The sequence below is a fragment of the Hemiscyllium ocellatum genome, chromosome 10 (genome assembly GCF_020745735.1).
Source record: "Hemiscyllium ocellatum isolate sHemOce1 chromosome 10, sHemOce1.pat.X.cur, whole genome shotgun sequence".
Classification (NCBI taxonomy): domain Eukaryota; kingdom Metazoa; phylum Chordata; class Chondrichthyes; order Orectolobiformes; family Hemiscylliidae; genus Hemiscyllium; species Hemiscyllium ocellatum.
This window is the reverse complement of record NC_083410.1, coordinates 51,511,228-51,531,827: the sequence shown is the minus strand read 5'-3', so window position 1 is coordinate 51,531,827 and position 20,600 is coordinate 51,511,228.

The window sequence follows — 20,600 nt, the reverse complement described above, 5'->3', positions numbered from 1 at the left end:
TATTAACTTCTGACTGCCAGCCATTTTAATTCCCTCTCCCACTCCCCTAGCAACATGTCCATCAAGGGCCTCCTCCACTATCAAAATAGGGCCACACACAACAGGAGGGACACAACGTCATCTTCCATGACAGGACCTTACAGCCACATGGCCTTAACAGAGAATTCACCAGCTTTCAAATCTCCCCACCCCCCCAAATCATCCCAGGTCTAGCTCTCCCTCTCCACCCCGCCTTCTTGACTTGACCCTACCTGTCCATCTTCTTTCCCATCCATGTGCCCCACCGTCCAATCACAATCATCTCCTATCTGTATCCACCTATCGCTATCCCACCTACCTTGCCCCCAGCTCCAGCCCACTCCCTCTATTTATTTCTCAGCCCCTTTTCCCTCCCCACCATCCAGTCCTGATGAAATATCCCAACCTGGAACATTGATTCCCCTTCTCCTCTGATGCTGATTGACCTGCTGTGCTTTTTCCAGCTCCACACTTTATTGACTCTAACTTTCCAGCATCTGCAGTCCTTGCTATCTCCACAGTAAGAGATTTCACAAGACCTCGCAGAGAGAAGTCCTTCCTGAAAATCAACAAAACAGACACGTAGTTATCAAGTTAGGTACTAGCAGGGGACAATCATCCATGATTAAATTTAGTTGTAATTTTTTGAAACAGTATCAGCAGGCCAATCTAGCATTAAGTGGTGTAATTATTTATTGACTCACAGCTGACAGGTGTACTTTCACTATTCCTTTTTCAATTGTATGGTTAATAATAAATCAGACCTAATAGTGGCTTTAAACTTTGCTAAATGAGAAAATAAGGTCAAACAATGAAGAGTTGAAAATCACATGGTTTGCAAACATTGTGTTGGATTGGTTACCCTCATTATATGCACAAGTACACGAAAGGTCTCTATCTTATTTAAGACGCCAGCATTTTGTACGTGACCTGCAGTAAGCTGTTGTTAAAATGTGAGATACAAATCCTCTGAGGGTGAAAGCAATTAGAGCAATATAAATGTGCCTCAGCTCAGTTCCAAAGGATAAAATAGGTTATGGAATGTGTCAATATGTTTGTATCCTATACTTTTCTCTTGTTTTCATAAGTATTTCAACAGCAGCTTAATACAAATGAATAGCATTATTCTATGAAACAATGAACCTATTTCCTTCTTGAAATAGTAGTTCAGCTTAGAGCTCTAGTAAACTGTGCTTAGAATACAGAGTGATCAACTGAGAAACCACTGCAGCAAGCAATCTTCATCTTGCAGCAAACTGTAGAGAAACGTGCAAGGCAAGATTTTACGTGGGTTATAATCCATCAAAAGTGGCAGTTTTGTAAGATTAGTAGACATCAGAATTTTATATGTAGGGACAGGAGTAGGCTATTCAACCTCTTGAGCCTGTTCCACCATTATTAAGATATGGCTGATCTGTAGCCAATCTTCATATGCCTGCCCTAAGCCCACATCCCTTGAGTCCCTTGCTTAATAAAAAATTGTTTATCTCAGATTTAAATTAAACAATTGAAATAACATCGATCACCATTTGAGGAAGAGAGTTCCAAAATTGAAGTACTTTCTAACATATCTCCTCTATTTTAGATTATGCCCCCAGTTCTAAAATCTTCAACAAATGGAAATAATTTATCATTTTGTACCCTGTCTTTCCACATTGATATCCTAAAAAACCTTGATTAGATTAGAATTCCTACAGTGTGGAAACAGGCCCTTTGGCCCAACAAGTCCAAACCGCCCCTCCAAAGAGTAACCCATCCAGACCCACTCTCCCTACCCTATATTTACCTCTGAGTAGTAAGCAACACTACGGGCAATTTAGCACGGCCAATTCACCTAACCTGCACATCTTTGGGTTGTGGGAGGAAACTGGAGCACCTGGAGGAAACCCACATAGACCCGGGGAAAATATGCAAAATCCACACAGACAGTCACCTGAGACTGGAATCGAACCCAGGTCCCGAGCACTGTGAGGTAGCAGTGCTAATCACTGAGCTGCTGTGTAACCCATCATTCCTTAACATTCAAAGTTCTAGAGGATAAGGATGTAATTTGTCTAATCTAATCTCGCCTTATAACTTTAAGTCTAGGTACCATTTCCAAATACCTGCTTTAAACTCCCGCCAGGGCTAAAATACCCTTCCGAAGGTATGATGCTAGATCTGCTCAGAGTTCTCTGGTTGGGCTCTAACTAGGGTTTTGTATAGCTGCAGCACAACATCTTCATCTCTGAACTCCAACCATTTAGACATTCAGATAGGTGGCATGGTGGCTCAGTAGTTAGCACCACTGCCTCAGTGCCAGGAAACTGGGTTTGATTCCAGCCTTTTGTGACTGTCTGTGTGGACAAAGTTAAAAATCACACAGCACCAGGTTATTGTCCAACAGTTTATTTAGAAGCACTAGCTTTTGGAACACTGCTCCTTCATCAGATAGTTGTAGAGCAGGACCATAAGACACATAAGTCTTATGGCCTTCCTCCACAGCTACCTGTTGAAGGAGCTGCACTCCAAAAGCTAGTGCTTCCAAATAAACCTGTTGGAATATAACTTGGTGTTGTGTGATTTTTAACATCCACCCCAGGCCAACACTGGCTCCTCCACATCATGTCTGTGTGGAGTTTATACATTGTCCTCCTGTCTACATGGATCTCTGCTGAGTGCTCCGGTTTCTTCCCATAGGATAGGTGGATTTCCAGTGGTAAACTGCCTTGTAGTGTCCAGGACTACACAAGTTAGGTGGCTAGGCATGGTAAATGTGGGATAATATGAATAGGGTGGGGGTGCTGGGTCCGGCTGGAATGGTCTTTTGAGGGTTAGTGCATACTTGATTAGCCAAAATGCTGCAATACTGCCCAATTTTGTGTCATCAGCAAAATTAAATATTTGATATTTTATGCCGTTATTCAAATCAAGAATGAATATTGTGATTCTTGAGGCCCCTGCGGGAAACACTAGTTACATTCTACCAATTTGAGTACTTACCCATTATTCTAGCTCTCTGATTCCTGCCACTCAATCAATTTTCTATCAATGTCAGCAATTTGCTGACAATTTGCCCTCAGTTCTGTAAAGGTTCCAACTTAGCTAAGTCCATATAAAGAACATCCATTAACACAATTCTGTCCACCACATTTGTCACCTCTTCAAAAATCTCTGAGGTTTTTCAGGCATGACCTACTGTTCATGAAGCCCTGACTGTCTGCTGAGTCTCCCTGATTAACTGAAATTAACTGACCCTGAGATGATCAGTTATCCTATCCTTGATTATAGATTCCAACAATAGACTCCAGTATAGATGTCAAGCTAACTGCTCTGTAATTCCCTAATTTCCTTCTGTCATCCTTCTTAATGATCAGAATGAGATGAGCAAATTTCTAATCCAGAGATACACCTCCTGAACTCAGTGAATTCTGAAAAATTATGATTAAGGCATCCGCAATGTGCTGTCTTATCTCCTTTGATACTTGTGGATAGGAACCATCAGTTCCTGGGGATTTCCCTATTACTGATGATTTACTTCAGCTAATTTTATTTAGACCATGTCCCTGATTCTCTCTTAATTTCTTTGGATCTTCTGGCAAGCTGTTCTCCCTTTCTGCTGTGAATACTGAAGCAAAATTATTGTTTCGGCATGTCTGTCATTTCCCCGTTGTCATTGACAATATCCCCACTCTCAGTTTTCAGTGGACCAATAGTAATCTTAACCAGTCACTTTCCCTTTTATATAACCATAATATCTCTTATTGTCTTTTATGGCTCTTGCAAGTTGGCTTTCATAATTCTTTTTAGCCACTCTTATAAACCTGTTTGTGACCCTTCATTGGTTCTATTTGTTTCATTCTGTGGGATCTGTACAGTTCTTTGTATTTTTATAAGCCTGTTTTTTTAATTCCATACCATCCCTTATCTCATAAAATGTCCATGCTATTTTTTGTTTTATGTGAGGTAGAGCTTTTCCTTCTTGTTCTCCACAAATTGCCTCTGAATGGCATTAAATGTTTCTTTGAACACCCTCTACTGTACACCAGTTATTAGTAACAGTTAGTAATTGTGAGCATCATTTTCAACATTTCTGCTAGTATAATTATTCCAATAACAATGCGTTGAACACCACAGAAAAATCAGAGCAAGTGTGAAAGAAGAAACATTTTACACATGCCATTGCAAAACTCTGTTTTCAGTGGTTTTCCATGAATCTTTATGAAGAGGAAAGACCTCAGTAAGCAACACCGTTTGTGAGAGCAGTATGAGAACAATAATACAGACTGCTGCAGTGGTGATCAATGATGGCTCTTTTAAAACTCTGTACAATGTAAGCTGGCTTCCTTCTGTAATGTGAGATCAGTTAGTTAGCTAATTTACCATCTTTCACTGTTTTTTTGATTAATCTACTTGTGTAAAGAACCTGGATATCTAGCGTCAGGAGCTCTTAAATGTCTGCTGGTTGTCTTGCTTATGAGTAAGCAGAAATGGTAGTTTGAAGGAGAGCTGTAGCTTCTAAAGCTGCAGCTTTGGAAATCCTTCAATAAAGGACAGCATTATTTGGCAAAAGTGGTTCAAGAAGAAGTACCCAATGTAGCCTGGTAAGGTTTCACAGAAAAAATGAAAACAGCTTCATGTGTGCCCCAGGACAAACTTGCTGATCTCAGAATGATCAAGCGTGCTGACACTTTGTGCTTTCTAACAACATCCCCTTACATTGTATGCCAACAACTTCACATCACATATTTGGTGTAGCATCATTAAGGTGGCAGTGTGACACAGTGCAATCAAAGAGTTCACACTGTAGTGGTAACACACATTTTTCCATGCATGTTGTAGTGTGGAGCTATGGTGGTAGAAACTTCAATATGGCTGACCAGAAATTTGTCATGCTGTTACTATTGGTATGTGTTGAAAGGATTTACAGGTTGATATTCAACCAGTTTGGTCATGTTGAGCATGCACCTTCCTTGGCCATCCTTGACTTGAATCCAAAGTTTCTGGTCCATAAGACCGGAAAATAGGAGTAGAGTTAGGCCTTTCAGCCCATCAAATCTGCTCTACTTTTTGATCATGGCAGAGATGTTTCTCAACCTCATTTTCCTGCCTTCTTCCCATAAGCCTTGCTAATCAAAACTTAGCTACCTCTGTCTTAAAGACACTCAATGATTTAGCCTCCAAAGCCCTTTTCAGCAATGAGTTCCACAGATTAACCACCCTCTGGCTGAAGAAGTTCCCCATCATCTCAGTTCTAAAAGGTTATCCCTTCATTCTGAGGCTGTGCCGTCAGGTCCCAGTCCCTCCTACTAGTGGAAACTTCTTGACTAGTTTCACTCTATCCAGGCCAGTCAGTATTCTGAAAGTTTCAATCAAATAACCCCTCATTCTTCTCAACACCAGTGAGTACAATTACAAAGTCTTCAGCCTCTCCTCATATGACAAGCCCTTCATCCCCATGATCATTCTTGGAAATATGTTCCAATACCAAACATTTTTCCTCATATATGAGGCCCAAAACTGCTTATCATATTCCAAATACGGTCTGACTGTAGCAATACATCTCTGCTGTTGTATTCTAGTTCTCTTGAAATAAATGCAAAAATTGTGTTTGACTTGCTATTTGCTAACTGTCAACCTTAAGAGATCCTCATCTAAGACTCCCAGTCTGTTTGTGCTTAAGATTTCCAAAGCTATTCCCCATTTAGAAAACAGTCTATGCCTCCCTTCTTCCTACCAAAGTGCATAAGCTCACACTTTCCCACATTGTATTCCATCTGCTCCTTTGCCCACTCTATGAACTTGTCCAAATCCTTCTGCAACCTCCCGGTTTCCTCAGCACTGTCTGCCCCTCCACAAGTATTTGTGTCATCTGCAAATATAACAACAATGCCCTCAATTCCTTCATCCAAATTGTTAATGTGTAATGTGAATAGTTGTGGTCCCAACACTGACCCCTATGGAATTCTATTGGTCACTGGCTGATGTCATGAAAAGGGCTTATTCATCCTTTCTCTCTGCCTTCTGCCAGTCAGTCAATCCTCTGTCGTCTACCTATACCTAACACCATGGACTCTTACCTTATTTAGCAGCCCCATATGTGACACCTTGCCAGACGCCTTCTGGAAATCAAATAGATCTAGTCCACTGACTTTTCTTTGTCTAATGTGCTCATTACCTCCTCAAAGAGTTCTAACAGATTTGTCAGGCATGACCTCCATGCACTTCCAAGTACTTCACAATCTCAACATCAGCAATGAACTCTAAAATGTTATCAATGACTGAATAAAATAGAATCATACAGTGTTGAAGCAGGCCCTGCCACCCAACAAGTCCACATCGACCCTCCGAAGTGTAACCCACCCTAGATCCACTCCCCTACCCTATTACTCTATATTTACTCCAACTAATGCACCTAACCTATACATCCCTCAACACCATGGGCAGTTTAATATGGTCAATTCTCCTAACCTGCACATCTTTGGATTATGGGAGGAAACCCACATAGACATGGGAGTATATGCAAACTTCACACAGAGAGTGGCCCGAGGCTGGAACAGCACCAGGGTCCCTGGCGCTGTGAGGCAGCAGTGCTAACCGCTGAGCTACTGTGCTGCCCCTTCTGATGATAGACTGAGGCCTATAGTTTCTTGTTTTCTGTCTCCCTCCCTTTTTAAACAGGAGTGTTTAGTTAGCCATCTCTGAGTCCTCTGGGAACCTACCTGACTCCAGTGATTCCTGAAAAATTCCCACCAATACCCACCAATCCTCCGACTAATGCACCTAGCCTACACATCCCTGAACACCATGGGCAGTTTAGTATGGGCACCAACAATCTCCTCAGTGATCTCCTTCAGAATTCTGGGTTGTAGTCCACCTAGCCCAGGTGATTTATCCACCTTCAGATCTTTCAACTTCCCCAGCAACTTCTCTTTAGTGATGGCCACTGCATACACCTCTGCCCCCCAATTCTCTTGAAGTTCTGGTAAGCTGCTACTGGCTTCTGCTGTGAAAACTGATGCCAAGTGCCTCTTCAGGTCTTCCACCTTTTCATTGTTTCCCATTAGTATATCACCAGCCTCATTTTCCAGTGGTCCTGATAAGTTGAAGATAGAAACAGTGACCATATAGAAAATGGCGCCCGGCGTGTCAGGTAAAATGGTCAATGTTTGTGGGGCATTGGCTGTATTGACCGACATGCTGAGCGAGACACAAACTGCTAACACTGCAACTTGTAAGGTTCCCTGAAAGAAGTCCGAATAAACAAGTCCATAGTACACCCAGCAAGTCAAGGGGCAGTCACCAGAACAATGCTGATATCTGAATGTTTAACTTTCGAGCGATTCTGGTATCTGAATGTTTAACTTGAGAGCAGTACAAGAATGCTGATGTCTTAACTAAAGAAAATGTTGATAGCTTATCTTCAGAAAAATGCTAATGTCTTAACTTGAGGTAATGCTGACGTCTGTATGTCGGACTTAGAACATTCCTGATGTGTACGTTTACATTTAAGTATAACTTGATTAACATACTTTGTGATAACCCCATGACACGGGATCCTGCCTTGAGTGAGAAGTTATGTATAAATATGACAACTTTCCCAATTGAGAGCGAGAGACCACTGTCTAGCACCCAGCGTGGGCTAGAGTGGATCTGCTCCCAAGCTTGTTTGTATACGTGTATATTGGCAATCTTGAATAAAGACAGTACTGTTGACTCTATTAATCAAGTGGTGGTTCTCTGTTCTCGGACAGGCGTTCACAAGAAGCCAGCAAGCTCGGGCTGAGCTTCCACAGTCCAATATCCATTCTTGCTTCTCTCTTACCCGTTATGTATCTAAAACAAACTCTTGCAATCTTCTTTTGTATTGCTAGCTAGCTTACCCCTTGTTGCTTTTTTTTTAGTTATCCTCTGCTGTTTTTTAAAGACTTCTCAATCCTCTGATTTCCCACTAATTTCCCATGATTTCCCATGTTGTATGCTTTTCTTTTGCTTTTATGTTGTGCCCACTTTCCTTGTCAGCCATGGTCGCCTTGTCCTCCCCGAGGTATGTTTGTTCTTCCTTGGGATGAATTAGTGCTGTGCCTTGCAAATTAGCCCTGAGGAGCTCCTGCCATTGCTGCTCCAGCATCTTCCTTGCTAGGCTCCCTTCCAATTAATTCTGACCAGCTACTCCGTCATGTCTTTGTAGTGACCTTTACTCAATCGTAATACCGCTACATCTGATTCAACTTTCTCCCTCTCAAACTGCAGGGCGAATTCTATCATATTATGGTTTCTGCTGCCTTGAGGTTTCTTCACTTTATGATTCCAACTCAATTCCACCTCATTACACATCACAAAATCCAGAATTATCTGTTCCCTAGTGGGTTCTGCCATAAGCTGCTCTAAAAAAAAATCTCATAGACAATCTGTAAGTTCCTTTTTTTTTAGCTCTACTACCGACATGATTTTCCTAGTTCACCTGCATATTGAAGCCCCTCATGATTATTGTGGAGAGTGTGGTGCTGGAAAAGGACAGCAGGTCAGGCAACATGTGAGGTGCAGGAAAATCAACTTTTCAAGCATAAGTCCTTCATCAGGCATGAGGCTTGTGGGCCGGGCGATGGGCTGACAGATAAAATTGTGCCAGCTAGAAATGAAGAAATCGAGGGCAGGTAACAGGCCAATATGAGATGTCCAGGTGGATGGGGTGTATTGGAGGTGAGAGAAGGAGTTTTCGGTGGGTGGGCGGGAGTCTTGATTGAAAAAGTGGGCCCAGAGGCGGAGGCGATGGAAGAAATGTTCAAGGTTGCAACGACTGTCAAACTCATTATCTGGGAGCATAGAGGGATGAAGTCGAGGCCTTTGCTGAGGACTAAACATTCATCCTTAGTGAGGGGAAGGTCTGGGGGAATAGTAAAGACATGGCAGGGCTGAGAACTAGGACCTGGGTGGGGCTAGACCTGGGTGTCGGGGCAGAGACAGTCACTTGAATGGGCATGATTATAGGGTCAAGAATGATGTCATCAATGGAAGTGACGCTCACAATGGGGCGGAAGTGGGGCTGACAGCGGTGTCCATGGGGGTGGAAGTGACATCACATGTGGTGTCAGTGACATTGCGGGATGGTTCCCGGTAAGTGATGTCACTGGTGGAGGAAGTGATATAGGCGATGGAGTCATCCATGGCCAGGTGAGTGACATCTTTAGGGGTGGAAGTGGCTGCGGTAGCAGCAACTATGGGGGTGGAAGTGACATGCAGAATAGGTATCATGTCTGTGCCGGATGTGGTGAATCTAGCGGCAGCGGTGGATCCGGAGGTGGTCGCAGAGGCAATCAACTTCCTGGCAATCACAGAGGTGGTTGTCTGGATGGCGATTGTGAAGATGGTGTGATCGGAAGTGGCTGTTGCCTGTGGGGCAGCAGGGGCAGAAGTGACTTCATAATTCACTGTGGTCGTGTGGCTCATGGCATTAGCGCAGTTCCAGAGTCCAGGGGAAGGCTCTGAAATGGTTGAGGAAACCCATGTATTGAGGTAAGTACATGAAAGTTTGTTTAATTTACATTCTTTTAAGTCCAATATAGTGAAGAAAAACTGTTTGTTGAGTGTATGAATTCTTCTGGGGATGTAGAACTGTAGCGGTCTGTTGCAGGTCTGGGAGTGAGTGGACCTGAACTGAGGCAGGGCTGATTGCAGGTAGATTAGGTAGCAGCACATGGCTGCTAGCGTGGAGTGGAGGATCCAGGAAGATAATCGTTGCTGAAGGTTTCAGATTTGTAGTACGTACTGGTTATCCTGTTCAGGTCCAAATTGAGTTGGTCTGAATGTAGTCCAGAGTCGCTGTGGGATCAGTTGGTTCTGTAGGCTGGTGCTGAGGAAGGAGATGTGGTTGTGATAGCGAGTATGCTTTAGAACGTGGCTAAAGAGCTTCAGGACAGAGGAGATGACCTGGAGGTTGCAGTGAAAGAGATACTCACTGAGATCTTTGTAGAGAGAGGAGGAGAACTTCTTCAAGGTAGGCATCCTTGGAGGAGGCTTCACAGTAAGATTAAAATCAACTAGGAGAAAGTGAGGACTGCAGATGCTGGATATTACTGTAAAGAGTTGTGGTGCTGGAAAAGCACAGCAGGTCAGGCTGCTGTCATTTTATCTCTCAACTCCCCCTGGCCCACAAGCCACATTCCTGATGAAGGGCTTATGCCTGAAATGTCGATTCTCCTGAGATACTGCCTGACCTTCTGTGTTTTTCCAGCACCACATTCTCGACTCTGTTCTCCAACATCTGCAGTCCTCACTTTTTCCCATCTTGATTATTGTAATAGTGCCTTTCTTACATGCCTTTTCTATAACCTGATTTATTTTCTTTCCCATATCCTGGTGACTGCTAGGAGGCCTATATTCAACATCCATCCAGATAAAGTTAAAAATCACACAACACCAGGTTATAGTCCAACAAGTTTAATTGGAAGCACTAGCTTTCGGAGCACTGCTCCTTCATCAGGTGGCAATTCTGAAAGCTAGTGCTTCCAATTAAACCTTTTGGACTATAACTGGTGATGTGTGATTTTTAACTTTGTCCACCCCAATCCAACACCAGCATCTCCAAATCATGCCCATCAGGATAGTTTTGTTTTCCATTTGTGGGTCCACAACTCTAACCACACAGATTGTATGGTTTCCGACCCGATATCATATCTTGCTTTTGATTTAATTTTATTTCATATTAACAAGACAATACCGCCCTCTGTCCCCATCTGCCTGTCCTTTCAGCAGGATGTGTGTTCTTGATATATAGTTCCCCAACTTGATTCCCTTTCAGCCACGACTCTGTGATATCCTCAGCATTGTACCTGCCAATTTCAATCCAAGCCCATTTACCTTGTTTCGTATACTGTGTGCATTTAAATCCAACTCCATCAGTCCTGAGTTTACTGCCCCTGCTCTCATAATTCTCACGGTTAGCACTGCTGCCTCACAGCTCCAGTTACCTGGGTTCGATTCCAGCTTCGGGTCACTGTCTGTGTGGAGTTTGCATATTCTCCCTGGGTCTGCGTGGGTTTCTCTCGGGTGCTCCGGTTTCCTCCCACTATCCAAGGATGTGCTAGTTAGGTGGTTTGTCCATGCTAAATTGCTCATAATGTACAGGCTAGGTGGGGTTAGTCACGGGGAATACAGGGGTCGAGCGTGAGTATGGATGGGATGCTCTTTGGAGGGTCAGTATGTATTTGATGGACCGAATGGCCTGCTTCCACACTGTAGGGATCCTATGAATTGTCCCTTCATCTGCTGTGCCTGAGGTTATATTACTGATCCTTTCCATTCTCTGTCGTATTAGCTATTCTGGAAATGTTAATAACCTCTGCTGAGCACTCTCCTTTAACATTCAACATAATGTTTCTTGCAACTAAATCCACTCCCTCAGAGAGTCCAGAGCATGGAATTCCACCCATTGAGCCACAAGTTGATATCGCAGAGGAGTCACACAGTTCTCTGATAATTGCAACAGCATGTGTGTGTGCATGAAACCATTTGCATTTGGTCTGTCTGCACTTCCTGTATTCCCTTAAGATCACTGTGAAGTTAGTGATTTTTGAGAAGATTTCTAGCTCAGATTGATGATATGTATGTAAATTAGCTCGCTGAGCTGGAAGATTCATTTTCATTCATTTTGTCACCATGACTAGGTAACATCATTAGTGAGAGTCTCTGGTGAAGTGCTGGTGGTATGTCCCACCTCTCTATTTATAGGTCTTAGTTTCTTAAAATGGGTGATGTCATTTCCGGTTCTTTATCTCAAGAGAAGGTAGGTGGGGTCTAAATCGATGTGTTTACTAATGGAGTTCCGGTTAGAATGCCATGCCCCTAAGAATTCTCGTGCATGTCTTTGTTTCGCTTGTCCGAGGATCTGTGTGTTGTCCCGGGGGATCACCAATATCAGGGTTCATAGCGGAGGCAGTAATGCAAAGACTAGAACAAGCAGCCCTCCCATCGATCCAACCCAAACTTTGAGTCCTTTATCTGGATGATATCTTTGTCATCAGAAAATGGAACAAATTAGAAGAAACATACAACACCATCAACAATATCCTAACAGACATAAAATTCACAAAAGAAAAGGAGAAGAACAACAGACTCCCATTCCTGGATGTGGCAGTTGAATGTATAGTTAACAGAGAGCTTCAAACCAGCGTCTACAGAAAAACAACAACACAGACCAAATATTTCAGAAGCAGTCATCCCAATACCCACAAATGAGCTGCATGAAGACACTATTTCAATGAGTCACATCATGTTGCAGCACTCAAGAACTACAAACAGCAGAAGAAAAATATCTATACAATATTTTCAAGAAAAATGGGTACCCAATAAACATAATCTTCCAATTCCTCAGACACAACACAGTTAAAAACTATGGCCACATTATCTTACATCAAAGACATATCAGAAATGACTTCCAGGCTACTCAGACTCCTTGGCATCATGGTAGCCCACAAACCTACCAACACACTTAAACAGCGACTCGAACCTAAAGGATCCATTAGATACTACCAGCAAAACCAACATTATTTACAAAATACCACACAAGAACTGGAAAAAACACTACATTGAAAAACAAGCAGGAAACTTGCCACCAGGATATGTGAACACCAACTAGCCACCAACAGACATGACCCTCTATCACTCATTTCCATACATATAGACAAAGAAGGACACCACTTTGACTGGGACAACACACATCACCTAGGACCGGCAAAACAAAGACACGCATGAGAATTCTTAGAGGCATGGCATTCTCACCAGAACTCTATCAATAAACACATCGATTTAGACCCCATCTACCTTCCCTTGAGAGAAAGAACTAGAAATGACATCACCCACCTTAAGAAACCAAGACCGATAAATAAAGAGGCGGGACATACCACCAGCATTTCACCAGAGACTCTCAACTGATGATGTTACCTAGTCATGGTGATGAAACATCTGAAAACAAACCTTCCAGCTCAGCGAACTAATTTACATACATATCACTGTGAAGTTTCCGTACACTTCAAATTGCACGGTAATTCTAGTTCTCTTTAACATCTTACCATTGAAAGTTTGGAAATGCTGTACAGCCTTTGGCAATCTTTACAGGGTGTTCTTGACTGTCTCATTGGATTGTTCAATGGCTTTTTGTGATCAGTTGTCTCCTGACTGAAGAAAGACCCAGTCTATTACCCAAAAAGGCCGAAGAGCTTTGTGAATCCCACACCTGGGTGGTTACTTATTGTTCTTTAATTACCATCACCATTTACCTCCCTTTGTTTGTATTGTATGTTTTTAACTTTTGTGCCTGCCTCAGTTTCAATATTTAAGTAGTTTGGATGGTAAATAGAATGAATTTATGAATGATTATGAATTGTTTGATTACCGGCTACCATCATGAGCTGTCTTTTTTTTTGTCAACACTGTACAGAAATAAAAGCAGGAAATAAGTTTCCAACATATTGCAATGAAGGTTAAAGAGCTGTAGGACATTTTACACTAACTTTTCACTTTAAAAATTTATCCTGAAATGTATAATCATGAGGTGAAAGAATAAGGGAATCTGCTGGCTGGTGATAGGATATTTGCAAACTCTCCCTCATTTAGACCTTCCACTATAGCTCCAGTGCAAAATGTCAGAGGTTACCTCCTCAAATCTGGGACAGTTAAATTTGGAAGGCTCCAGCTGGTGTGCTCTTGCTTCTAGCATTGTTTCTGTTGCTACTTCTGTTCCTCTGGTTTCCTCTTATATCTATGACCATAATTTCTGCTCTGCTCCTGCTAACTAATCTAAATGTTATCCTTTGTAGTTCCTTTCTCTGCTTTCTGCTCTCCTCACAAACAATTATTTTGGTTATCTCTGACCTCTTCCTGATCACTGACACCTTTCCACTCTCTAATTTTCCTTGACTTCTTTGGAGTTCTTGAGCTGTACTCACTCACAAAGGTTTTCTGATGCCAAGGTTTTTGCTGCATTATGTATTTACCTTCATGATCAAACTGGACTGAGAAACCTCCAACATGTGCTAAAATCTTCACACTTAGGTCACTTTCAGATAACTTGGTTAATCCTGAAATCTTGGATTCACAAATCCCCTCTGTTCATTTCTTTCAAGATAGCCACTGACTTTGTTCACCTTTTCTCAGGATTGAGTCATCTATCCCATCAACCTTCATCTAAATGCTTGTTGATCCTAATCCTGGGTGGTTTTGTTTATGGATTACCAACCTGGATTCAAGTGCTTCCTCTTGCCTCAGACCTCCTAATTTCTTTTTCCATTTTTAACTTACTTCGTCTGTCTTTAAAAAGGTCCAGAACAATGGATTGCTATCTGGTTGTTCAGCATTACTGTAAGCCAGTTCCCAACTGAATGCCTCTTCCAGTGATGCCTGTACACCTATAATACTGAACTGTCTTCCAGCCTAATACAGTAGCCACTTCTGTGGCTTCAAATCTGCAGGCTAATGCCTCATATCATTGTCCATCAACAGGTCTGACCAAATCATTCCAAATTGAATGTCTGAATTAGTCAAAGGAACAATCAGCATCATATGTGAGTATTGTCATGGCTTTCTGTCACTGTTCACTCCTTAACTGCTTTACTTGCTTCAATTGTATTTATCATTCCATTTTCCCCAGGCTCTATTGCAACATAGGGTACCACAGGCAAGTAAGACTAATACTAAATAACTTATTGTTATATAAAAGTAAGAATAATGGATCATAATGTCTAAAACCTAGGGTAGTGATGTTACTGACTATTTCCATTGACGCCAACCTGTGAATTCATCAAGGGCTCTTTCCCAAGTACCTCCCACCTACACTACAGACCAGAGAAAGTGTCTATTGATCACAGGGATTTTTTGTTAAATTGGTGCAACTTAGCTTTTCATATTCTCTAGACTGGAAGCTACTTCAGTTTTACTTTTATAATTGAGCAGTGCTGAAATTTCCAGATACTTGCTTAAAACTTTGATCTCATATAAAAACAGAAAGAACTGGAATTATACAAAGATCAATTTAGCGTATGAAAAAAGAAACAATGCATAGCAAGGTCACAAACCAGAAATGTCAACTTTGTTTCTGTCCTTGCAGACACTGCTACAGAAGTGTTTCTAACATTTCCTCGTTCTTATTTATAATACGTAGGTTATTTTGGCCAAAAGGTGAAAGCAGGCACTATATGATTTGTTTCATTTGTTTGATTTGATATATTACTGTCACATGTACTGGGGTACAGTGAAAAGTGTCATCTTATGTGTTTTACAGGCAGATTGTATGAGACAAGTGCATCAGAGGAACAGAACCAAGTGCAGGATACAATGTTACAGCTGCCAAGAAGGAGCAGAGAGAGATCAACATTAACATTAAAGAGATTCATTCAAAACTTTGATAACAATGGGGAAGAAGCAGTTCTTGAATCTGTTTGTACATATATGCAACTTTTAAGTCTTCTGCCTGATGAAATAAGATGGAAGAGAGTAAAACCATTGTGGAAGGGTTTTTAAGTAAGTGGGTTGTTTTCCTGAGGCATTGGAAAGAATAGATAAAGTCAATGGATGGAAAGCTGGTTTGCTTGATGGACTGGGCTGTGTTCACAACTCTGTAGTTTCTTTCGGTCTTGGGAAGAGCAGTTGCCATAGCAAGTCATTATCCACATAGGACACTTTCTATAGCGCATCTATTAAAATTTGGACGAGTCTCTGTGGACATGCTAAATTTCCCTAGCCTTCTGTGGAAATAGAGGCATTGCTGTGCTTTCTTGACAATAGCGTCAATGTGCAATTGTACTAAGACATGTCTTTGTGAATGGTTTTTAAGTTCCAATCACCATGATTTGGATGTGTCTGGTAATGCTAAATAGAAACCTACAAATTGAACACTAGGTGATGCCCAGACAGAATTTTGATGCACACATTTACACTTGATGATGTTCAGTGCATTGCCTGGCACCCAGCAATATGTTACAGTGGCCAAGACAGAAAGTACTCAGATGTTACACTGGAAGTCCAGGTAAATCCTGTATCTGTACCAGACAAGAATGACATTTCAGTCACTTTTCCCTCTCTCTTTCCACAACTGGTCATGCTTTACTGAAGGAAAATATCCTTCACATGTTCCTCATGTGCAAAATAGCCATGACAAAGGACTCCTTTTGCACACTTGACCATGTGTGATGTTGGTACCACTTTATTCAATTTTTACAGGTGAGTTTGTCAGATAATTTGCAGAATAAATATTCCTTAAGTATTAATGAAGTCTAAAACAAATGTTGCAGAAAGTGCCCCGCTGTGTTTCAGCAATCTTCTTCACAGTTTTAGCAGCAATGAACATGAAAAGATGTTTACCTTTCTAAGTCATGGTGATATCATGATTAATCCCCTGTTTATTCCCAGTCAGTCATTTTTAGTTGAAGTGCTCTCTACTAAAAAGCAAGGCAGACAATGTAGTGAGCACAAGCAGGTATTTAAGTGACACTCAGTGATTTAATAAGCGCCAAGATTACATTTCAATTTCTTTTCCAAGACCTTACATTAGCTGAGGGCTAAGTGTCATTTTAGCTCATGACCTTACCTTGACTGCTTTGAAGGATCATTAGTGCCTTTATGCACTGCTAGGAATCAAAACCATTTGTGTGCTTTCCTCAGAACAGAAAACTAAAAGATAAGCAAGGATAGATCTGAAAAAAATTGAGTGAAAATTGAATGATGAAGGAAAAGTGAATAGTTTAGGTATAAAGAAATTTGAAACTGCCAGTCTCAAGATGTAAAAGATAAATGCAAAAATGCAGATTTAATCTTTCCACCAGCATATTGCTTTGACAGAATCTACAACTAATAAAATAACTTCCATGCTTATGGTCAGTTTTGTATAACATCCATCATCATCATTTATATTGCATGAATCTGATGGGTATCGATATGGTCGCAACTTATTAAAGACAATATTCGTCAAGGAGATGTAGAGGGACCTGCAGAAGGATGATATGTTGAGGGAGAAATTCAACCTTGTTTAGCCTTTTTTAGTTTTATGTTTGTTTGTCACTGTGCTGCATCAGACTTATTTTTCATGTTAGACCACACATTACTTTCACGTTAACATAACCGCAGTGCCAGTGTGAAGCAGTACAATGAAGGCAGACTTCAGGAACATTCATGTGTGTTCTGCAGCAAACAGTCTCACATGATTAACTGTAGCTTTTTTTTTAACGAGGAAGGTTTCAAAGAGTAAAGTAGAGATTTCTTTGTAGTTTTAAATCCAAGCTTTACACCCTTCCCACATGTGAAAGAAGAATCAGCAAAACTAGGTTCTGAATGGACCACTTAACTGAACTAATTAAATTTAAGTTAGCTCAAGTTCCTGCAATCTTTTCTACTGTTAATACATCGTCTACTCAATGAGGAATACAACCTTTGGATGCCCTTACTAATTGTTCCCAAGGGACTTTCCAGATGTCACTACCTAACCTATCTTGCAGATCTTCAGTAACTTCAACACCCAGTTGTTATTCCTGTTTTCAAAAAAACTGCAAGAATTGCACTTATTTGCTCCCAGCCTTTATTCACTTCTGACTAGACCACCCATCATATGGAGTGTTAACAGATTTTTCCAAGCAATACAAAAATATAAAAGTACTAAAGGTCATAAACCTAGAATAAGAACTCACATCTGAAAATACATCTGTAATGGTGCATCCAAGGTTTGAATTCCATTTTTATTTTTGGCTGTTTTTCAGTCCTACTTGGAATGTGGACGTCATGTGAATGGGCAACATGTTATGTACATTTCTAATTATTATTGAGAAAATCTTGGTGAACAACCTTCTTGAACTATTACAATCTCTTCAGGACAGATGTATCCACAAGGGAGTTCCAGGATTTTGACTCAATGATAGTGAAGAACAATAATAAAGTTCCACATCAGGGTGATGTGTGACTTGATGAAAAGCTTCCAAGTTGTGACTTCTGTTCTTGTCCTTCTAAGTGATAAAAGCCACAAATTTGGATGCTACTGTTGAAAGACTTGGCAAGTTGCTGCAATTCATCTTAAAGATGGTTCACACTGTTGCCATTGTATGACAAAGCTAAAGGGAATGAATATTTGAGGTGGTTGCTGAGTGCTGATTAAGCAGGCTGCTTTATATTGGATGGAGCTGCTCTCAACCAGGCAAATGTAGAATCTTCCATTGCATTGTGGCATTGTGCCTTGTAGATCATGAACGGGCTTTGACAATTCAGCAGATAAGATATTTACAGCAGAATTTCTGTTCCTGAAGGCACAGTCTATATTTAGATGGCTGAGTTAGGTTTCTGCTAAACCAATTAGATGGTGAGTGATTCAGTGATGGTATTGCTGTTGAATATCATGAATGATGCTTAGATTCTGTCTTGTTGGAAATGGTCATTACCTAGCATCGGTGAGCTATAAATGTTACTTAACACTTATCAGCCCAATCCTGAATGTTGCCCAGGTCAGACTGCATATGAGCAGAGTCTGTTTCAATATTTGAAAAGATGTGAGCAATATTGAAATCTGTACAATCATCAGAAAACATCCTCACTTATGAACTTATGTTCAAAAGAAGATCACTGATGAAGCAGTTGCAAGTGAGGGCCTAAGACACTAAACTGAGGAACACCTGCTGTGATACCATAGGCTTAAGAGGATTGACCTTCAACAATTACAATCATCTATTTTGCTTGATGATATTCCAATCAGTAGCAAATTCCATCAGCCCTCCTCATGATTTTTGTTGATTTTAATTTTGCTTGGGCTCCTCAATGACACTCTGGTAGTACTGCTGGCAATCTCTCTCACTTCACCTCTGGAAAGCAGCTCACTCCTCGATATTTTAGTCAAAGTTTTAATAAAGTATGGATCTGAATAACCCTTGGGGAATTCAAACTAACAGTCAGTGAGAAAGTTGTGGTTCAGTAAGTTCCAACTGATGCTTCTATTGATGACTTTTCCCATCACTTCATTTACAATTGAGACTGGTCAATTGAGGTGGTCATTCAGTAGATTGGATGGGTTCTCCTTTTTATGGACCGGACATACCTGGGCAATTTATGATATCTCTGGGTGAATGCTACTACTTTAGCAGTATAGTAACAGCTATGACAGGAGTACAATTAATTTCAGAGCACCAAAGCTCTCTGATCATTCCTTGCTATCACATGACATGAATCAAATTTTCTGAAGACTGGCCTCTGTGATGCTGGGCACCTAAAGTGGAAGCTGAGATAGATTATCCACTTGGTACTGCAGGCTGAAGATGGTTGCAATTGCAGGAGCATTCACAGCCATTTTCAGCCTTGTCTTATGAACTGTTGCCTGATCTGCCCAGTTAGTTGTTTAATTATCTACCCCATGTGTGACTGGAGAACTTTGATCTGATTAATCATTTGTGGGATCGCCCAGCTCTGTTTGTTGCATACAAGTTGTCATGAGGTGTAGCTTCACCAGATTGACATCTCAGGTCTAACCTTCCCTGGTGCTGCTCCTGGCATGCTCTTCCATACTTCTCATTCAACAAAGGTTGATCTCATGGTCATGATAAAGTGGAAGATATGCTAGGTCATGAGTTTACATAGCTGAAAATGTGTTGCTGGTTAAAGCACAGCAGGTTAGGCAGCATCCAAGGAACTTGGATGCTGCCTAACCTGCTGTGCTTTAACCAGCAACACATTTTCAGCTCTGATCTCCAGCATCTGCAGACCTCACGTTTTACTCATGAGTTTACATACTGTGGTTGAATACAGTTCTGCTGCTAAGGATGGCCCACAGAACCTCATGAATGTCTCAGCTTGAGTAGCAAGATCTGTTCAGAATCAAGAGCAGCAGAAACAATACTGTTTGGTAAATCTAACAACAGAGATGAGAGAAATAGAACACAGGCCTTAAGTTGTAGAATTGCCGCCAAAACAGACAAAATCTAAGAAGATGATTAAATGGTACTCTAGTGAACACAATAGAATCAGCAAGTGACATCATTATTGCTCATCAAGTCACGAAACAAGGCATAGATGCTTTTAATGAAGTTCTCCGCACTTTTGAACAATAGTATGAAAATTCTTGAAAGACCATGATTTAACAGAAGAGTTCAAAATTTAAGATCTTCCTTATCTTAGTTCAGCAATATTCTCTACAGATTTGTGAAAAACTGGATTCAAGAGTTTTGAAATCAAATGTTTAAGTAACAGAATCATGGATTGAAATATCAATAAGTCTTTGTCAGATTTCTTGCAGTAGAAAGAAGATCTGACTTCAGAGAAATTCATTCAGACTGTGCTGAAAGCAAAAACCTGGAATGATGCACCTGCGACACTTAGGAAATCAAAGTGCACACTCAGGCCTCAGTTGGCTCTGTGGAAGCCAGAGATCTGAAGAGAGACTGAAGATTTCAGAACGTATTGTGAAATCTGTGATTAAACAGGGTTATTAGGACTTAGAAACAGTTTTATCATCAGTAAATAAAATTCAGATGACAGAAACCGGCAAAGTTTACAAGAAGATTTAGGTAAGGAGGAAAAGAATGAGCAGTCTAGCATACTTGAAATTATTGTTCAAGCTTCAACTAAAATCATCCATGCAG